Genomic DNA, 19531 nt, shown 5'->3' with positions numbered 1-19531 from the left:
GACTGAAATTTTCAAGCGCTCCGGTTAAGGGCGCTACGTTGTGTTAAAAGTTCGATTTTTGACTTTTTTTGCTTTTTGGATAGCCGGACAATTGTCAGGCTTGAACAAACTGCGTCTAATTGTTTGGCCCAAAACTTCACCAAAAACCACTGGTTTTTATCTTAGAATCCAAAATCTTGGCTTTAAGCACAGTAACACAAATTCAACAATTTAAATGACCACTAAAACACCCAGCTTCCCAGCTAAAGACCTATTTACCTCGGCTAGGTGTTTCAGTCATATGATGCAGTTGATACTAAATTGCTTGAGGGTTGTGCTTTGCTTCTTATTCAATCTATTTTTCCTCTTTGTTTTATCAACAAGTGTTTTGATTGTTCACCGCCGACTACACTGATGGTTAGAATACTTAAACTAACATTTTTTGAACACATTTCCTCAATTCCGATGCTTTGACAATAGACGATGGCAATAATTTTAGCTCGATTGCTTTCGAGATGGCTACAAGTTTTTCTTGAGATGAAGAGTTGATTTTATTGATGCGATGCCTTCTAACTGAGTTGTTTGTGACGTCAGGTCAAATCACGATTTTCGAGTGACAGTTTAAATATGACTTAACTTAGTGTTGTAGAGTCGTACGAGGGTTAACGGCGTTCGGGTTGAAATTTGACCGGGAATGGCTAAATAAGTACGAATAGGTTGTTACAGATTCTTGCGGTGAAGCAAGACCAAGGAGCAAAAATTCGTTCATTACTGACTGTGAAATTTTTACGCATCATCTAAAATCCGATAAATTTTGGGTTGAGGACAAGATGGTGGGGTAAAAACTATTCACGGCCAAAGCGGAGCTACAGATCGTGCGGTTTAACACCCGACAAGCACAATTTTAGGAAGTTCCTTGTTTATTGTAACAGTGTAATTATTTTACATCATTATTTTTGTCAAGCATTTTTTGAAGCGTGTTGAGCTGTGCCAGCATTGAGCAGTAATTTTTAGGTGAAGAACATCCATAACAACCCGAACCAGTAACTTTCACCATCACGGTATGCTGATGATTCAAGATAATTTTGCGCTCGCTGAAAGGCTGCACAGAACCAGCAAACGCTTGTTTTTATGTGCCATTGCTTTCTAACTCATACCACGCTTCAACCTGACTAACAAATGCTACGTCCTCAGCATCGCACTTGAAGCATGTTGATAACAAACTTTACGATGAGGGGAGTGGGCCACTCAAAACCCATCTAACCGGCAGGCGAAGAAACATTGGAGATGAATCTAATCGAGCCGTATTGCGTGGTGATAAAAGTCCTATCCAGCTACCATTTCCGAGTAACTAATACGAACTAGATTTAGGGATCATCGTATAAATTAGGTCAAAGTCCTTTCAAGCAATCGGAGTAAACAAACCTGAGGTCGCTGGGGCTCAAACTAATTCATACGACTGAGATTTTTCAATTGATGTCTATTAGATGGAAATTTTCAAGCGCTCCTGTCGAGGGCGCTACGTTGTGTTAAAAGTTTTTTTGCTTTTTTGATAGCCGGATAATTGCCACGCTCGAACAAACTGCACCTAATTGTTTGGCCCAAAACTTCACCAAAAAACCACTGGTTTTTATCTTAGGGTCCAAAATCTTGGCTTCAAAGTTTCAAAAAAGTTGCGAGGCTTGCTTTTATAGTCAGAGTATTTTACAAAAAACCCTCAAGTAGCTGTTACCGTGTTCTGCTATTCTAAGCAATCATCAAAAATTTGCGCACAAATTTCTTAGCACATCAGTTTATTTGAAGATAAAAAGTTTAAAAATTTTTTATTCATATCACCAATAAATGTTTTTGGGAGTTTGAACCTGCTTACGGACTGTATACTTTATGATCTCTCAAGTTCGGCTCAACTTTGAATTTTATGGAGGAAACGACCTATGAGGTATTCGAAACTACGTCGAACCCGTCGGAACGTTCAAAAAACTCTTTGCGTTAACGCTCGGCTATGCTGTCCTTGTATTATATGCAATTATGCGATATGCAATATGCATCTGCTTATTTGTGGTTATTGGTTCGAAAGGAGGGGCGGGATTGGCGAATTTTTCATCCATTTTCTTTTTTATTTCTTTTATTGAGTAATTATTGATAAATTGTCATCTTTGAGTTCAGTTCTCATTTCTTCAACTTTCTCTCTTAATTCATTTACTTCAGTGTTTTCTCTGAAGCTTGAGATATGTTCTAACAAGACATCTATTTTTTTCAATCTACACAGCTTTGGCATATAAGAAAAATGTGTTTAAGAATGCCACTAACACTTATAATGATACCTTGAGTTAGGCCAGTGCATTTAGAAGTTATTGCATTCACCGCAGACTACACAATGAAAAATAGCTGTTTTGTTATCAATAATCGTTAGACAGGATTTACTTTGACAAATTTTTGTGAGTTCCTTTCGCTCACTACTCATTTTGCCGATTTTCGGGTTTGAAAATTTTGATTTGTCTAATTTTTGCAGATTAATTTATTGATATGTTCTATTAAATTAACGTTCGTGTCAAAAACAAAAAGAGTAAAAAAGAGTGAAAAAGGGTAAAAAAGATTAAAAACCTTGATCGCTGTACAGGGGGATCTATGGTTTTTTTCTACTGGATCTACTTGGTATTGTATCGTTAGAACGGAAATAGAAAGACCGTGGCCTCTGTACGGTGGCCTACGGCTTTCTAACCGGAGAATTGACCGCACCTATAATCGTTCTGACGGAATAGTAGTGAAGATTGAAAAAAATATCAAAAAAGAACTATAGGCCATGAAAAAAAAAGAGAAGAAATTAGTGAAAATAATAAGTTAAGTTCAACAGGCGGACAACCGGCCAGACTTAACGGTCTGGCCAAAGTATACAAAAATGACCCACCACTGAGACCAGTCCAGTCATTCCCTGGTAGCTCATATGATAACTTGAACAGACTCCTGGCAAAATTTTTTGAGGGTACTGAAGGTTCCAACATTGAATTAAACTCATTGGATGCCAGGAGGATCATTGAAAGTAATAACTTGGAGTCAGATGAGAACATAATTTCTCTTGGTGTTAAAAGTTTATACATGAATGTCCCACTGAAGGAAGCAATTGATAAAGCGGTTAGAAAATTATATGAGCAGGAAAAACCACCGGCAATGGGAAAAAAGACCATGAAAAGAATACTAAATATGGCCGTCATCCGGGTGCATTCTAAATGCAATGAAAAATGGGTTGTTCAAAAAAATGGTTTGGTCATGGGTGCCTCTCTGGCCATGGCTTAAGCAAATCTTTGGCTCACTGAGTATGAACTTGCACTGAAAATGGAGATTACAGAACTGACTACAACTGCAAATAATTGTTAAGAAATATGCCCCCAATGCAACAAAAAAGTTGCCTACAGGTCAGAAAGGGTAGAATGCGAGGAATGCTTGAACTGGTATTACGTTAAATGCGGAGATATATCAAACACTGATTACCAAAACAAAGCTGAAATGGTGTGGTATTGTAAAAGTTGCATTTCAAGGAAGGAAAACGGGCAGAATTTCAAGGTGAGAAAATTTTCCTCGTCTACGTGAAAAATTTAGTGAGGGCGGTCAAGGGTGACCTTGAAAAGTACTTCAAGCTGTCATAGACTTCGTCCGAACTTACAGTTCACAATTTAAACACCAAATGCTTCGGGATATTTTGCTTTTCAAGATTTAAAAATAAACATCGGTAGGGACAGGAGACTGAGCTGTGGATAGCAACAAAAACCAACTGATACAGTTACCATCCTTAAGTTTTTGGGAATTGTGCCTCTCTTCAGAATAAAAAGATTGTAATTGAAGGAACTGTTCACCTTGTCTTCCGGAGTTCGTCTACCTGGGAAGGTTTTGATAAAGCAATTAAAATCAATCGCAAAACAGTGGTCAGACAAACAGTATCCAGGTCACTGGTCGTCTTGGGTTGCGTCTCATGTCCTCGAAAAGATCATATGGGAGAATAATAACATCAGTAGCAAGGTTGACAACCAGATATCTTCTACTAGCAGTAAGGAACTACAACCCACGCTGATTATACAATATTGAGGTAACCACACTTAAAATTTTGCAAAGAAAATGCGGAATATCGCTGCCACGCAAATAGTGTTTACAAGGAAATTAAAAAAATATTTTCCGTCGTTGAAATCAGCTTTTTCGTGTGAGCTAAATCCAGGGTGGTATACAAATTAGAATGCAGTGGATGCAAATCCATCTATGTCGGCCAAACGGTCAGACATCTTACCAGTATGAATGAGGAGCACCGAAAAGCGAATAATCCCGTCGGGCAACATCTGAAAGAGTGTGGAGGCGATGGTTTGAAATCATAAATGAGTTGGAAGATCATTGACCACGCCAATAGCAATAATAAGTTATGATCGTTCGAAGCGCTGCCTATTTGGAAAGAGAAGCCAAGATTCAACACACGCGACGAGTTTAGAAGCAGGTAGCTAACATTCAAGCTATAGCTCCAAAATCGACGCATGACAAAAAATTCAGAACAAAAATTTGAGATGAAGAAATTGGGAAAAAAATAAATTCTCAGGATAAGTTTGTCGGGATATTTTAAATTTGGTTGCATGATAGAAATGCTTTCTAACTCAAACCACGCTTCAACCTGACTAACAAATGTTACGTCTTCAGCATCGCACTTGAAGCATGTTGATAGCAAACTTTATCATGAGGGGAGTGGGCCACTCAAAACCCATCCAACCGGCAGACAAAGAAACATTGGAGATGAATCTAATCGAGCCGGCTTACTTGGTGATAAAAGTCCTAGCCAGCCTACATTTCCAAATAACTATACCGAACTAGATTTAGGGATCATCTTATAAGTTAGGTCAAAGTCCTTTCAAGCAATCGGAGTAAACCTGATGTCGCTGGAGCTCAAACTAATTCATACGACTGAGATTTTTCAATTGATGTCTATTAGACTGAAATTTTCAAGCGCTCCGGTCAAGGGCGCTACGTTGTGTTAAAAGTTCGATTTTTGACTTTTTTTTGCTTTTTGGATAGCCGGATAATTGTCAGGCTTGAACAAACTGCGTCTAATTTTTTGGCCCAAAACTTCACCAAAAACCACTGGTTTTTATCTTAGAATCCAAAATCTTGGCTTTAAGCACAGTAACACAAATTCAACAATTTAAATGACCACTACAACACCCAGCTTCCCAGCTAAAGACCTATTTACCTCGGCTAGGTGTTTCAGTCATATGATGCAGTTGATACTAAATTGCTTGAGGGTTGTGCTTTGCTTCTTATTCAATCTATTTTTCCTCTTTGTTTTAGCAACAAGTGTTTTGATTGTTCACCGCCGACTACACTGATGGTTAGAATACTTAAACTAACATTTTTTGAACACATTTCCTCAATTCCGATGCTTTGACAATAGACGATGGCAATAATTTTAGCTCGATTGCTTTCGAGATGGCTACAAGTTTTTCTTGAGATGAAGAGTTGATTTTATTGATGCGATGCCTTCTAACTGAGTTGTTTGTGACGTCAGGTCAAATCACGATTTTCGAGTGACAGTTTAAATATGAATTAACTTAGTGTTGTAGAGTCGTACGAGGGTTAACGGCGTTCGGGTTGAAATTAGACCGGGAATGGCTAAATAAGTACGAATAGGTTGTTACAGATTCTTGCGGTGAAGCAAGACCAAGGAGCAAAAATTTGTTCATTACTGACTGTGAAATTTTTACGCATCATCTAAAATCCGATAAATTTTGGGTTGAGGACAAAATGGTGGGGTAAAAACTATTCACGGCCAAAGCGGAGCTACAGATCGTGCTTTTAACACCCGACAAGCACAATTTTAGGAAGTTCCTTGTTTATTGTAACAGTGTAATTATTTTACATCATTATTTTTGTCAAGCATTTTTTGAAGCGTTTTGAGCTGTGCCAGCATTGAGCAGTAATTTTTAGGTGAAGAACATCCATAACAACCCCGAACCAGTAACTTTCACCATCACGGTATGCTGATGATTCAAGATAATTTTGCGCTCGCTGAAAGGCTGCACAGAACCAGCAAACGCTTGTTTTTATGTGCCATTGCTTTCTAACTCATACCACGCTTCAACCTGACTAACAAATGCTACGTCCTCAGCATCGCACTTGAAGCATGTTGATAACAAACTTTACGATGAGGGGAGTGGGCCACTCAAAACCCATCTAACCGGCAGGCGAAGAAACATTGGAGATGAATCTAATCGAGCCGTATTGCGTGGTGATAAAAGTCCTATCCAGCTACCATTTCCGAGTAACTATTACGAACTAGATTTAGGGATCATCGTATAAATTAGGTCAAAGTCCTTTCAAGCAATCGGAGTAAACAAACCTGAGGTCGCTGGGGCTCAAACTAATTCATACGACTGAGATTTTTCAATTGATGTCTATTAGATGGAAATTTTCAAGCGCTCCTGTCGAGGGCGCTACGTTGTGTTAAAAGTTTTTTTGCTTTTTTGATAGCCGGATAATTGCCAGGCTCGAACAAACTGCGTCTAATTGTTTGGCCCAAAACTTCACCAAAAAACCACTGGTTTTTATCTTAGGGTCCAAAATCTTGGCTTTAAAGTTTCAAAAAAGTTGCGAGGCTTGCTTTTATAGTCAGAGTATTTTACAAAAAACCCTCAAGTAGCTGTTACCGTGTTCTGCTATTCTAAGCATTCATCAAAAATTTGCGCACAAATTTCTTAGCACATCAGTTTATTTGAAGATAAAAAGTTTAAAAATTTTTTATTCATATCACCAATAAATGTTTTTGGGAGTTTGAACCTGCTTACGGACTGTATACTTTATGATCTCTCAAGTTCGGCTCAACTTTGAGTTTTATGGAGGAAACGACCTATGAGGTATTCGAAACTACGTCGAACCCGTCGGAACGTTCAAAAAACTCTTTGCGTTAACGCTCGGCTATGCTGTCCTTGTATTATATGCAATTATGCGATATGCAATATGCATCTGCTTATTTGTGGTTATTGGTTCGAAAGAGGGGCGGGATTGGCGAATTTTTCATCCATTTTCTTTTTTATTTCTTTTATTGAGTAATTATTGATAAATTGTCATCTTTGAGTTCAGTTCTCATTTCTTCAACTTTCTCTCTTAATTCATTTACTTCAGTGTTTTCTCTGAAGCTTGAGATATGTTCTAACAAGACATCTATTTTTTTTCAATCTACACAGCTTTGGCATATAAGAAAAATGTGTTTAAGAATGCCACTAACACTTATAATGATACCTTGAGTTAGGCCAGTGCATTTAGAAGTTATTGCATTCACCGCAGACTACACAATGAAAAATAGCTGTTTTGTTATCAATAATCGTTAGACAGGATTTACTTTGACAAATTTTTGTGAGTTCCTTTCGCTCACTACTCATTTTGCCGATTTTCGGGTTTGAAAATTTTGATTTGTCTAATTTTTGCAGATTAATTTATTGATATGTTCTATTAAATTAACGTTCGTGTCAAAAACAAAAAGAGTAAAAAAGAGTGAAAAAGGGTAAAAAAGATTAAAAACCTTGATCGCTGTACAGGGGGATCTATGGTTTTTTTTCTACTGGATCTACTTGGTATTGTATCGTTAGAAGGGAAATAGAAAGACCGTGGCCTCTGTACGGTGGCCTACGGCTTTCTAACCGGAGAATTGACCGCACCTATAATCGTTCTGACGGAATAGTAGTGAAGATTGAAAAAAATATCAAAAAAGAACTACAGGCCATGAAAAAAAAAGAGAAGAAATTAGTGAAAATAATAAGTTAAGTTCAACAGGCGGACAACCGGCCAGACTTAACGGTCTGGCCAAAGTATACAAAAATGACCCACCACTGAGACCAGTCCAGTCATTCCCTGGTAGCTCATATGATAACTTGAACAGACTCCTGGCAAAATTTTTTGAGGGTACTGAAGGTTCCAACATTGAATTAAACTCATTGGATGCCAGGAGGATCATTGAAAGTAATAACTTGGAGTCAGATGAGAACATAATTTCTCTTGGTGTTAAAAGTTTATACATGAATGTCCCACTGAAGGAAGCAATTGATAAAGCGGTTAGAAAATTATATGAGCAGGAAAAACCACCGGCAATGGGAAAAAAGACCATGAAAAGAATACTAAATATGGCCGTCATCCGGGTGCATTCTAAATGCAATGAAAAATGGGTTGTTCAAAAAAATGGTTTGGTCATGGGTGCCCCTCTGGCCATGGCTTAAGCAAATCTTTGGCTCAATGAGTATGAACTTGCACTGAAAATGAAGATTACAGAATTGACTAGAACTGCAAATAATTGTTAAGAAATATGCCCCCAATGCAACAAAAAAGTTGCCTACAGGTCAGAAAGGGTAGAATGCGAGGAATGCTTGAACTGGTATTACGTTAAATGCGGAGATATATCAAACACTGCTTACCAAAACAAAGCTGAAATGGTGTGGTATTGTAAAAGTTGCATTTCAAGGAAGGAAAACGGGCAGAATTTCAAGGTGAGAAAATTTTCCTCGTCTACGTGAAAAATTTAGTGAGGGCGGTCAAGGGTGACCTTGAAAAGTACTTCAAGCTGTCAATAGACTTCGTCCGCACTTACAGTTCACAATTTAAACACCAAATGCTTCGGGATATTTTGCTTTTCAAGATTTAAAAATAAACATCGGTAGGGACAGGAGACTGAGCTGTGGATAGCAACAAAAACCAACTGATACAGTTACCATCCTTAAGTTTTTGGGAATTGTGCCTCTCTTCAGTATAAAAAGATTGTAATTGAAGGAACTGTTCACCTTGTCTTCCGGAGTTCGTCTACCTGGGAAGGTTTTGATAAAGCAATTAAAATCAATCGCAAAACAGTGGTCAGACAAACAGTATCCAGGTCACTGGTCGTCTCGGGTTGCGTCTCATGTCCTCGAAAAGATCATATGGGAGAATAATAACATCAGGAGCAAGGTTGACAACCAGATATCTTCTACTAGCAGTAAGGAACTACAACCCACGCTGATTATACAATATTGAGGTAACCACACTTAAAATTTTGCAAAGAAAATGCGGAATATCGCTGCCACGCAAATAGTGTTTACAAGGAAATTAAAAAAATATTTTCCGTCGTTGAAATCAGCTTTTTCGTGTGAGCTAAATCCAGGGTGGTATACAAATTAGAATGCAGTGGATGCAAATCCATCTATGTCGGCCAAACGGTCAGACATCTTACCAGTATGAATGAGGAGCACCGAAAAGCGAATAATCCCGTCGGGCAACATCTGAAAGAGTGTAGAGGCGATGGTTTGAAATCATAAATAAGTTGGAAGATCATTGACCACGCCAATAGCAATAATAAGTTATGATCGTTCGAAGCGCTGCCTATTTGGAAAGAGAAGCCAAGATTCAACACACGCGACGAGTTTAGAAGCAGGTAGCTAACATTCAAGCTATAGCTCCAAAATCGACGCATGACAAAAAATTCAGAACAAAAATTTGAGATGAAGAAATTGGGAAAAAAATAAATTCTCAGGATAAGTTTGTCGGGATATTTTAAATTTGGTTGCATGATAGAAATGCTTTCTAACTCAAACCACGCTTCAACCTGACTAACAAATGCTACGTCTTCAGCATCGCACTTGAAGCATGTTGATAGCAAACTTTATCATGAGGGGAGTGGGCCACTCAAAACCCATCCAACCGGCAGACGAAGAAACATTGGAGATGAATCTAATCGAGCCGGCTTACTTGGTGATAAAAGTCCTAGCCAGCCTACATTTCCGAATAACTATACCGAACTAGATTTAGGGATCATCTTATAAGTTAGGTCAAAGTCCTTTCAAGCAATCGGAGTAAACCCGAGGTCGCTGGAGCTCAAACTAATTCATACGACTGAGATTTTTCAATTGATGTCTATTAGACTGAAATTTTCAAGCGCTCCGGTCAAGGGCGCTACGTTGTGTTAAAAGTTCGATTTTTGACTTTTTTTTGCTTTTTGGATAGCCGGATAATTGTCAGGCTTGAACAAACTGCGTCTAATTGTTTGGCCCAAAACTTCACCAAAAACCACTGGTTTTTATCTTAGAATCCAAAATCTTGGCTTTAAGCACAGTAACACAAATTCAACAATTTAAATGACCACTACAACACCCAGCTTCCCAGCTAAAGACCTATTTACCTCGGCTAGGTGTTTCAGTCATATGATGCAGTTGATACTAAATTGCTTGAGGGTTGTGCTTTGCTTCTTATTCAATCTATTTTTCCTCTTTGTTTTAGCAACAAGTGTTTTGATTGTTCACCGCCGACTACACTGATGGTTAGAATACTTAAACTAACATTTTTTGAACACATTTCCTCAATTCCGATGCTTTGACAATAGACGATGGCAATAATTTTAGCTCGATTGCTTCGAGATGGCTACAAGTTTTTCTTGAGATGAAGAGTTGATTTTATTGATGCGATGCCTTCTAACTGAGTTGTTTGTGACGTCAGGTCAAATCAAGATTTTCGAGTGACAGTTTAAATATGACCTAACTTAGTGTTGTAGAGTCGTACGAGGGTTAACGGCGTTCGGGTTGAAATTAGACCGGGAATGGCTAAATAAGTACGAATAGGTTGTTACAGATTCTTGCGGTGAAGCAAGACCAAGGAGCAAAAATTCGTTCTTTACTGACTGTGAAATTTTTACGCATCATCTAAAATCCGATAAACTTTGGGTTGAAGACAAGATGGTGGAGTAAAAACTATTCACGGCCAGAGCGGAGCTACAGATCGTGCGGTTTAACACCCGACAAACACAATTTTAGGAAGTTCTTTGTTCATTGTAACAGTGTAATTATTTTACATCATTATCTTTGTCAAGCATTTTTTGAAGCGTGTTGAGCTGTGCCTGCGTTGACCAGTAATTTTTAGGTGAAGAACATCCATAACAGCCCGAACCAGTAACTTTCACCATCACGGTAGGCTGATGATTCAAGATAATTATGCGCTCGCTGATCGGCTGCAGAACCAGCAAACGCTTGTTTTTATGTGCCATTGCTTTCTAACTCATATCACGCTTCAACCTGACTAAAAAATGTTACGTCCTCAGCATCGCACTTGAAGCATGTTGATAACAAACTTTACGATGAGGGGAGTGGGCCACTCAAAACCCATCCAACCGGCAGACGAAGAAACATTGGAGATGAATCTAATCGAGCCGTCTTGCGTGGTGATGAAAGTCCTAGCCAGCTACCATTTCCGAGTAACTATTACGAACTAGATTTAGGGATCATCGTATGAAATAGGTCAAAGTCCTTTCAAGCAATCAGAGTAAACCGGAGGTCGCTGGAGCTCAAACTAATTCATACGACTGAGATTTTTCAATTGATGTCTATTAGACCGAAATTTTCAAGCGCTCCGGTCGAGGGCGCTATGTTGTGTTAAAAGTTTTTTGCTTTTTTGATAGCCGGATAATTGCCAGGTTCGAACAAACTGCGTCTAATTGTTTGGCCCAAAACTTCACCAAAAAACCACTGGTTTTTATCTTAGGGTCCAAAATCTTGGCTTTAAAGTTTCAAAAAAGTTGCGAGGCTTGCTTTTATAGTCAGAGTATTTTACAAAAAACCCTCAAGGAGCTGTTACCGTGTTCTGCTATTCTAAGCATTCATCAAAAATTAGCGCACAAATTTCTTAGCACATCAGTTTATTTGAAGATAAAAAGTTTAAAAATTTTTCATTCATATCACCAATAAATGTTTTTGGGAGTTTGAACCTGTTTACGGATTGTATACTTTATGTTCTCTCAAGTTCGGCTCAACTTTGAGTCTTATGGAGGAAACGACCTATGAGGTATTCGAAATTACGTCGAACCCGTCAGAACGTTCAAAAAATTCTTTGCGTTAACGCTCGGCTATGCTGTCCTTGTATTATATGCAATTATAGTTCTTGCCGTTACATTCTTTTTGCCGTTACAAACTTTTTGCTGTTACATTCTTCGTTTACATTTGCTCAGCAGCAACACTTGACATCGAGGAAAACAATATGGCACACTCCGGGTAACAATGTTGCACGCAGTTTTAGAACTACAAACAGTATTAGAGAATAAGAGACCCTGTGATTAATTTTCAGAAATTTAGAGTGAGATATCTAGATTATTAGGTGAAACTAATTGTCGAGAGACTTTTATTTCGATCAAAAACTTATCAAAATTGAGGCATAAATAGACCCCAAACAAACAAAAAACAGTTTTTTTTGCGAGCATGGTAAGGAGTAATTTTGGTCACATCAGATTCCGATTTATAAATATGCCTGATAAGCAATTTGTACAACTTTCCTCAAAAGGTTTGCTGCAGTTTCTATCTTCTGTTTGTTTTGCATAGAGTCATGCATAAGGTTAAAAGATTTTTTCCAATAGTACAAAATAAACAGTTCATTTTGAGAACAGCGATTTCGAAGAAAAAAGACACAACATCAACTGTCATGTTATGTTTTTGTAGAAAAATTGGGCTGTTGAGTTTTTGAATTGTTGCTGTGTTTCTCTTCATTACTACAGGTGTTTCTGTCGGCTTACAATCATTCATCTCAACCCAGTCAGGACACCTTTTGTAAAAGTTTCTGGCTCTAGATTGATTGCGTTTTCAGTTTTTTCACTTCGTAATAAAAATACAACTCAACTTCTCAATTATTCACTCAATATTTGTTTTCATGCATGATTTGAAAGTCCTCTATTTCGTGTTCATGCGAAACTATCAAAATTTTAGTCGTCAAAATACGAAACCTGCTTTTTTTCAATCTTTCAGAAAGGCAATAATCTATTTTGCTTCTACTATAAATTAGCTCAATAAAATTTTTGCTAATTGTTAATTCAGCCCGTATATTGAGTAGTTTAATATACAAAACGGGTAATTTTGGAAGTGTTTTTCGCAATCATTTGGCTGTTCAAGATAAACTCCTTGCTCAATTTTTGATAATATTTTATGAGGTTTTGACAATTAATTGCCTAAAATTGAAAGACTTTTTGGCTACTAAAGCTGCAAGCGTTCTGAAACATATAGTTTGTAAAGTTTCGGAGTGCTCAAGAACTTCAATTTGTGTGTTTTTAGTTTATTGTTGCTTGTTGACCACCCACTTCGGATTAATTTCACCTTGTAAAGCCATTTGCCTGAAGAAAAAACATTTTTGTCTTTAGCTTTTCAAGTAAAATTTCGTCTATGACAATCCAAGAAAAAAATTAATTCAATTTGCTTTGCTTTATGTCATTTATCTTGATCACTAGATTGGTTTGCATGCTTGCATTTTTCGGGTTGTATAAAAAACTACACTTGCTTTCTGTTGTCAGTTACACTTTTTGTTTCGTCGCCTAAGATTTCTTTACGGGATTCTGTGCAGTTTTTTTAGTTTTAAAGTTCCAAATTCTTCCGACCGATCAAACGCATCCAGGTGGATCATTTTTCAAATAATTTCCGCAATTTCACGTTGTAAAAAGTTATATTTTGCTGGTTTTTTTTATTTTGCTGATTTCACTGCTCATAATATCAATTAGTTAAAACTACACTCACTTCATTGCTTTAGCCTAATTTGAAAAAGATGTCTTCATGACGGAAAAGATGTCTTCGTTGTCCTAGCCTCCATTGGTCTCATCAATTCATTATTCGACAACTGCCGATGTGTTTTAGTTTTTTGATTTTGCTGGTTTCACTGCTCATAAAATCAATTTCTTAAAAGTGCACTCAATTCCTTGCTCTAGCCTAAATTGAAAAAAGATGTGTTCATGACGGTAAATATCAGTTGTTTCTTGTTGAGTAGGGAAAATTTGTTGTTTAAAATGAAGTACTTCACTCTAAATAGGCCTCAATTGTTTAAGCCTTGAACTAAATAGATCGTACTATTGCATTGTCACCAAGGAAAAGTTTAAGCTCTCGCGATAATTCTTCATTTTGGTTAAGCATTAGCTTTTACATAATCAAGACGACAAAAAATTCCCAAGTATTTTTGATTTGGTCGTTTTTTGGAATAATCTTGATGTTTTTTTTCTATACCTTACTTGGATACTGATCGGTTGTACCCTTCTGCTACTCCACTTGATTCAGAAAAGTCAGGGACTGTAAATTCTTGCGTAGGCATAGAGTGTAGACAGAAAGCGTTGAACTTTTTGTTCCTAAAGTTTGTTCCAATCTCCGTGCAAAGAGTTTTTAATTCACAACTTTTTGCTACAAAACTTCTTTTTTTCAAGAGTTTTTTCATGAGGCACGTACTGAACTAAGCACGACGCTAAATACGCGATCAAATGCTGCTTCTGCCCTTTGTTGTAAGATTTTTAGAACTGTTTTTTTTTGTGAATTTCGCCAGAGCGCAAGCTTCAATTGTTTTCTTGCGCGCTAAAGTTTCTTGATGATACTTGATTTTCAATTCTTAACTTTTCCCCCAATTACTTGAGGCCTGAGTTGGTTTTCTATTTCATTTCTGTAAAATGTTCGATAACAGTCACAATCGGTTGCATGTTAGATACAGCACCAACAGAATAATTAGCCTGTTTTTTTTTACAATTTTTATCCTTTTCGCTCCTTAGAGCCTGACCACAAGTTCCTTTTGATTGATGTCTGAAAAAATTTGATGATGTCTGAAAAAAAAACATTTAATTTGATAGATGAAATACATCTTTAAAGGTAATAGTTAGAACTTTATTTTTGCAATCTGCGCTTAAATCTCAACCTCGACTTGACTTAAATTTTTTGTGTTTGCAACATCAAGGATTATTTATTGATATGTCAAAATACTAAATAATTCGAACCAGCGCCAGCTGTGTCCAGTAATGAGTTTTTTCCAACATTTTGAGTTTGATAGTGAGAAAAAGAGATAGGGAGAAAAAGACACTGGTTGCTCCCTGGCACTGGAGAAAACGACACTGGTTCGGTAATTTGTTCCCTGTGGTCCAGCGCAATCTAATTCCAACAGTTCTGATCTTTTCTTTCGCCTTAGCATCTCTAGCTCTCTCCGCAACACACATGCATGACAAATTGGTGGTAAATGCTCTCTCAGGGTGCCAAAATGTGCTGCCCTTTCCTCTGCCTTTGATGCAGTACGTCGTCAACTCGTGAAGATCCCTCAAACTCTCCAGGAAAGCGCTTTTGAGACCATATCGTCTCAACATCTCCCACAAAGCCGGCTTTTCCACTCTCAATTAGGCCTTAGTCAGATCCAGCAGGCGTGCCTCAGGGTCTTTGCTTCGCTCGGCTTGCTCACTCTTATGCGTCGCTTCCTCATGTCCGTCACGTCCTCATGGATGCGCATGATGATCTGGCTTGCATCAGCCGTCGATCTGCCAGGTCTGAACCCGCTCTGGTTCTCGTCCAGGAGACCCAGGTCCTCACTCCGCCACTGCAGTTTTTTTTTACACAACCCCCGCCAGGATTCTGCTCGCCAGAGGAAAAAGGTACACTTGCCTGTAGTCGTTCAAGCTTTCTTGTGAAGAGGATTGATCTGCCAACTTTTCAACGAGTCTTCCCACTTGTCCACACGTTCTTTCAACATATAGATGACCAGATTCACAACTGTTTCCTCTACTTGTGTGCTCGCTCTTCTGATGTAATTCACGAGCACTCCGTCATTTCCAGATGTCGAGTCACTTCTTTCATAGCTTCTTTAATCTCTCTGATGATCGAGTTCTTTGCCTTTTGGAAAACTCCTCGCGCCTATAGTGTCTCATTTGCTGACTGCCTTCATATGGTCTACTGGCTCGGTCTCGAAACGCTCATTGGATACCTTCTGAAAGTTATGCTGTAAGTCATCCGTGCTTAAGGTGGTTCCGGTTTGGGGAGTGCTGTAGACGGCATCCGGGTCTCCCTTCTCTGTCGCTGTCGCGCACTGGTCGATGATAGTTTACCACCACTCTCTTCCCAATTGGTGAAGCCTTCTCTTCATCCTCTTCCTCTCCATTTTCAACAACCCCCTTGCCAATTCTAACTCGCTATCTGCCTGTACTTCTCGTCGGTCTTCTTCCCATTAGTTCGTTGCGGCGTAGCACCAAGCCTGAAATGCAGGTGTGTAGTTCTTTCACTTCTTCTTCGTAACCGATCGTCCAAAGTACTTGTCTCCCACTTTTGGATCCCACAGACTTCCTTTGCCGCTTGCGTCAGTACTCGGGCGATGTCGTATCAGTCTCCCCGCTGAGAGTCCTGGAAGAGTCCTCATGTTCTCCTATTGAACTTGTCTGTGTTCTCCTTCTGTTTCAACTTCTCCCAGTTTATCGGCGCCGGGCGTCTCTCCACTCTGTCGAGACAGGCTTGTTGTCAGAGAGTGTCATGCTCTGCTTTACTAGCATCTTTCTCACCAGCCGGTGTCTCAGCTCGGGTTTCAGCAGGAAGCCATCCAATTCGCACCATCTATTGTGCATCTGGTTGAACCATATAGCTCTCGCCCGTAAAAAGTGTTGACGTGTTTGAGGTTATTTTCGTCACACCAGTCTAAGAGATTCAATCCTGAATCGCCTGCCCTGGTGCTTAGGACATACTTTCCGCACACTCCATCTCTCTGGCTCTGTCTTAGCACATGCGAGTTAAAGTCGCCTCCGATGATCAAAGTCACGTCTTTGGGTGTTCTCGCTTGTTCTCCGCGTCTTTCCGGAACCTCTCAATTCCTTCCTCGCCATTGCTCCTGAAGGGCTGGTAGACTGACACTAAGCAGACGTTCCCCATCTTCACCGTGGTGACTCTTTCTGTAAAACTCTTCTGTTGTTTGCTTGCAATCCACTAAGTGAGAGCCTCTTAGCAAACAACTCTTAGCAATGTCAAATTAAACGAAAGATATATAGATTTTACCGTTTGCTTAAGTGGTAATTGATGCTGCAAGACTAAGAACTGAGGCGAAGACGAGCTTCGCACCACTTGCGATACAACTCAATCAGAAAAAAAAAAGAAAAAAAAAATGTGAAAAAACCTCAAGTGAACCAAAATTTTCGGATAAACCGACGAAGGACACCTAGGGCCCAGCTACAGCTGAATTTACGCGTTTGATAATTTTTGAATCCGTTGTACTGATGCAGCTCAAAATGCGTAATTCCAAAAACTGGACGACATTACTCAAAACCTTAGTTTTTCTCAATTAAATTAAATGAGAAGAGTGAAAATTTGATATTTTGGATTTTTCCAAAAACGTCATATTTCTCTTACAAAAATATAAATTAGCCGCTTCTGCGGAAAAAAATTGCGCAACAGCTTTTTTCGATTGAAATTTTCATCTCAAATTTGATAGAGTAGATTTTAAGAAAAAATAAAAAAAGTTTCCGAAAAACGGCCAAGATCCAAAACTTCGTATATCTGAAATTCGTAGATTTTTTTCTGGTTAAAGCAGATGATGGCCGGTAAAGTAAAAAAAGTTTCCCAAAATCGGGTTTCTTGATTGAACACTTAATCTGGTGCTTGGCACGATAATTTTCGAGCATCACTTGGTTTGAAGGACATCACTTTTTTTTCAAAAAAACTGGGCTTAGTAGACTACAAAGGAAAGTCAACAACAACCAGTTGTGTCGGTTAAACCTATGATATCAGGTTTGGCAGGATAGCTATCGAGAAAATTCCAAAAAACTGTCAACATATCAGATAGTTGACATTTACGAGAATCATAGCTTTTTGTTTAAAAACTTTGCGCGAAGCCGCTTATGCAGAAGAGATTCGCCTAACCTGTAATTTCGATTGAACCTCAAATCCTAGGTTTGGCAGTGTAGTTCTCAAGAAAATCAAGAAGTCTAAAAAAAAGGTAAAAAAAATCAAAATTTTGACTTTTCCGAGGGCCATATTTTTTTGGGTAAGTTGGATGTAGACGTGGCTGCGAAGGAGCTTCCCTCAGCCCGTTCTTTCGATTGAACCCAAAATTCCAGATATGGGACGGTAATTTTGGTGGAATTGAAAAAATTTAGAAAAACAACGCTCAAAAACTGACTTTTCCGAAGACAAGAATTTAGTGTGAAAATTTTATGAGTAGTCGCTAGTACAGGGAAGCTTCTCATTACCCGTTATCTCCATAGAACCGACAACCGCAGATTTGGGAGGTTAGTTTTTGTGAATAATCAAAAAGATCCAAAAAACGGTCGAAAAGCCAAAAAATTCACTATTCCTAGGGCCATAGTTTTATGTGAAAAAAGTTTGGGCATAGTCGCTCATAGAGGAAAACTTTCCCAATATACTCTATTCCCTGAAACAAAAAACTCAGATTTTGAAAATCGGTAAAAAGGGTTTTTGAGAAAATATAAAACAAAATCCCAAAAGTTTTCATTTTACCTGTCTTTATCGAGCAGGAATTCTAGCCAAACATGCCAAGCAAGACAGTTAAAATTAAAAAGTAAACAATTTTACGTATCGGAAACAAGGCCTACAATCTTTGAGCAGACACCAGTTGAGCCGAAATAAAAGCGGAATTTGAAGTAACTGTAGTAACTAGTACCCACCCAGTGGTTGATAGTAACTTAGTACCCACCCAGCTATTACGCACCCATAAATGATTCAACTGATTTTTTAAACTAGTTGTTAACCCGAAAAAAAATCTACATTCCGATTTGATAACACTTGCTAATCGCAAGCGTTATGATACCAATTGTTGATACTAAAAGTAAGACAATACTGCCCGTATCAGGGCAAAGCCCTGAATGTTACGACAGCTTTTAATTTCTATGGAGTATTTTAATGAAAAGTAGTTGGAAAAAAATTTTTTTTTGAGTTTTTCGTTTAAAACACCCCCTCTCACGCTGTAAAGTAGAAAATAAATTGTATTGAGCATAATATTTAAAAGCCCAAATAGCTTGCCGCAATCCGTTTTGGATCGATTTCTGAGACGGATTAAATCTATGGTTACACGCGTTTTAGCAGTAAATTTATCGCGCTTTTATTGTCCCAAAATGGAAAATGGCAACCTTCAAAACTCCTTAACTTTACAAAAATTGTTCACAGGTGAAACACCTTTATTCAAATTTGAGCTCAGGACAACCATACTTTTCGAATAATTTTAAAAACCGCCCTGAGCACAAATATTCTGTCTTTTTCTTCGAAAAGTTTCAGAACAATAACATTGAACCAGCAAATCGTCATGCTTTCTCACAACTCTAAAACATAAACACTCGCAGAACGTGTGAGTGCAAGGCAGAAAAGTCCAATAATCCAAAACTAATTTCATACAAATATCAGAACATGTATATGACTGTGATTTCTGACGATTAGCAAAGGTTTTCTCTCAAAACAAACTCCCAAAAAAACATCTCTTCTTAAGCAACAGAAGAGGAACAGGAAAAACGCTATGTTTTGATTCTGGACGACCACGCTCCATGCGCAAATTGTTTTACGAAAATTTTTTTTTGGGGGAATGCGTCGGTGCTCCGCTTCGACAACGGTCAGGCGAATTAATAAATAGTTCGTCTCTGGACCGATAACACTTAACTGCTATCAACCGGATGGAATTAATCCTGTTATTAATCCTTGATCTTGTACTAAACTTGCTCCACCTATTCTGATTTAATAGAATAAGGTCAAATTTGAAAAATAATTGTTTCTGATATGGCAAATTCCAAAACTGATAAGTAGTTTTTTTGAACAATTTG

The 19531-nt window shown here is 38.3% G+C and overlaps 1 protein-coding gene across 3 annotated transcripts in view; it reads right to left on the bottom strand.

The window, feature by feature from the left end:
• LOC134851528 (la-related protein 1B-like) overlaps positions 1–19531 on the bottom strand; it is a 424232-nt gene that overhangs the window by 110950 nt on the left and 293751 nt on the right. The gene's annotated exons all lie outside the window — the stretch shown is intronic.

This window comes from Symsagittifera roscoffensis, chromosome 7, assembly GCF_963678635.1.
Source record: "Symsagittifera roscoffensis chromosome 7, txSymRosc1.1, whole genome shotgun sequence".
NCBI classification, from domain to species: domain Eukaryota; kingdom Metazoa; phylum Xenacoelomorpha; order Acoela; family Convolutidae; genus Symsagittifera; species Symsagittifera roscoffensis.
This window is presented reverse-complemented; position numbering and strand designations above follow the sequence as displayed.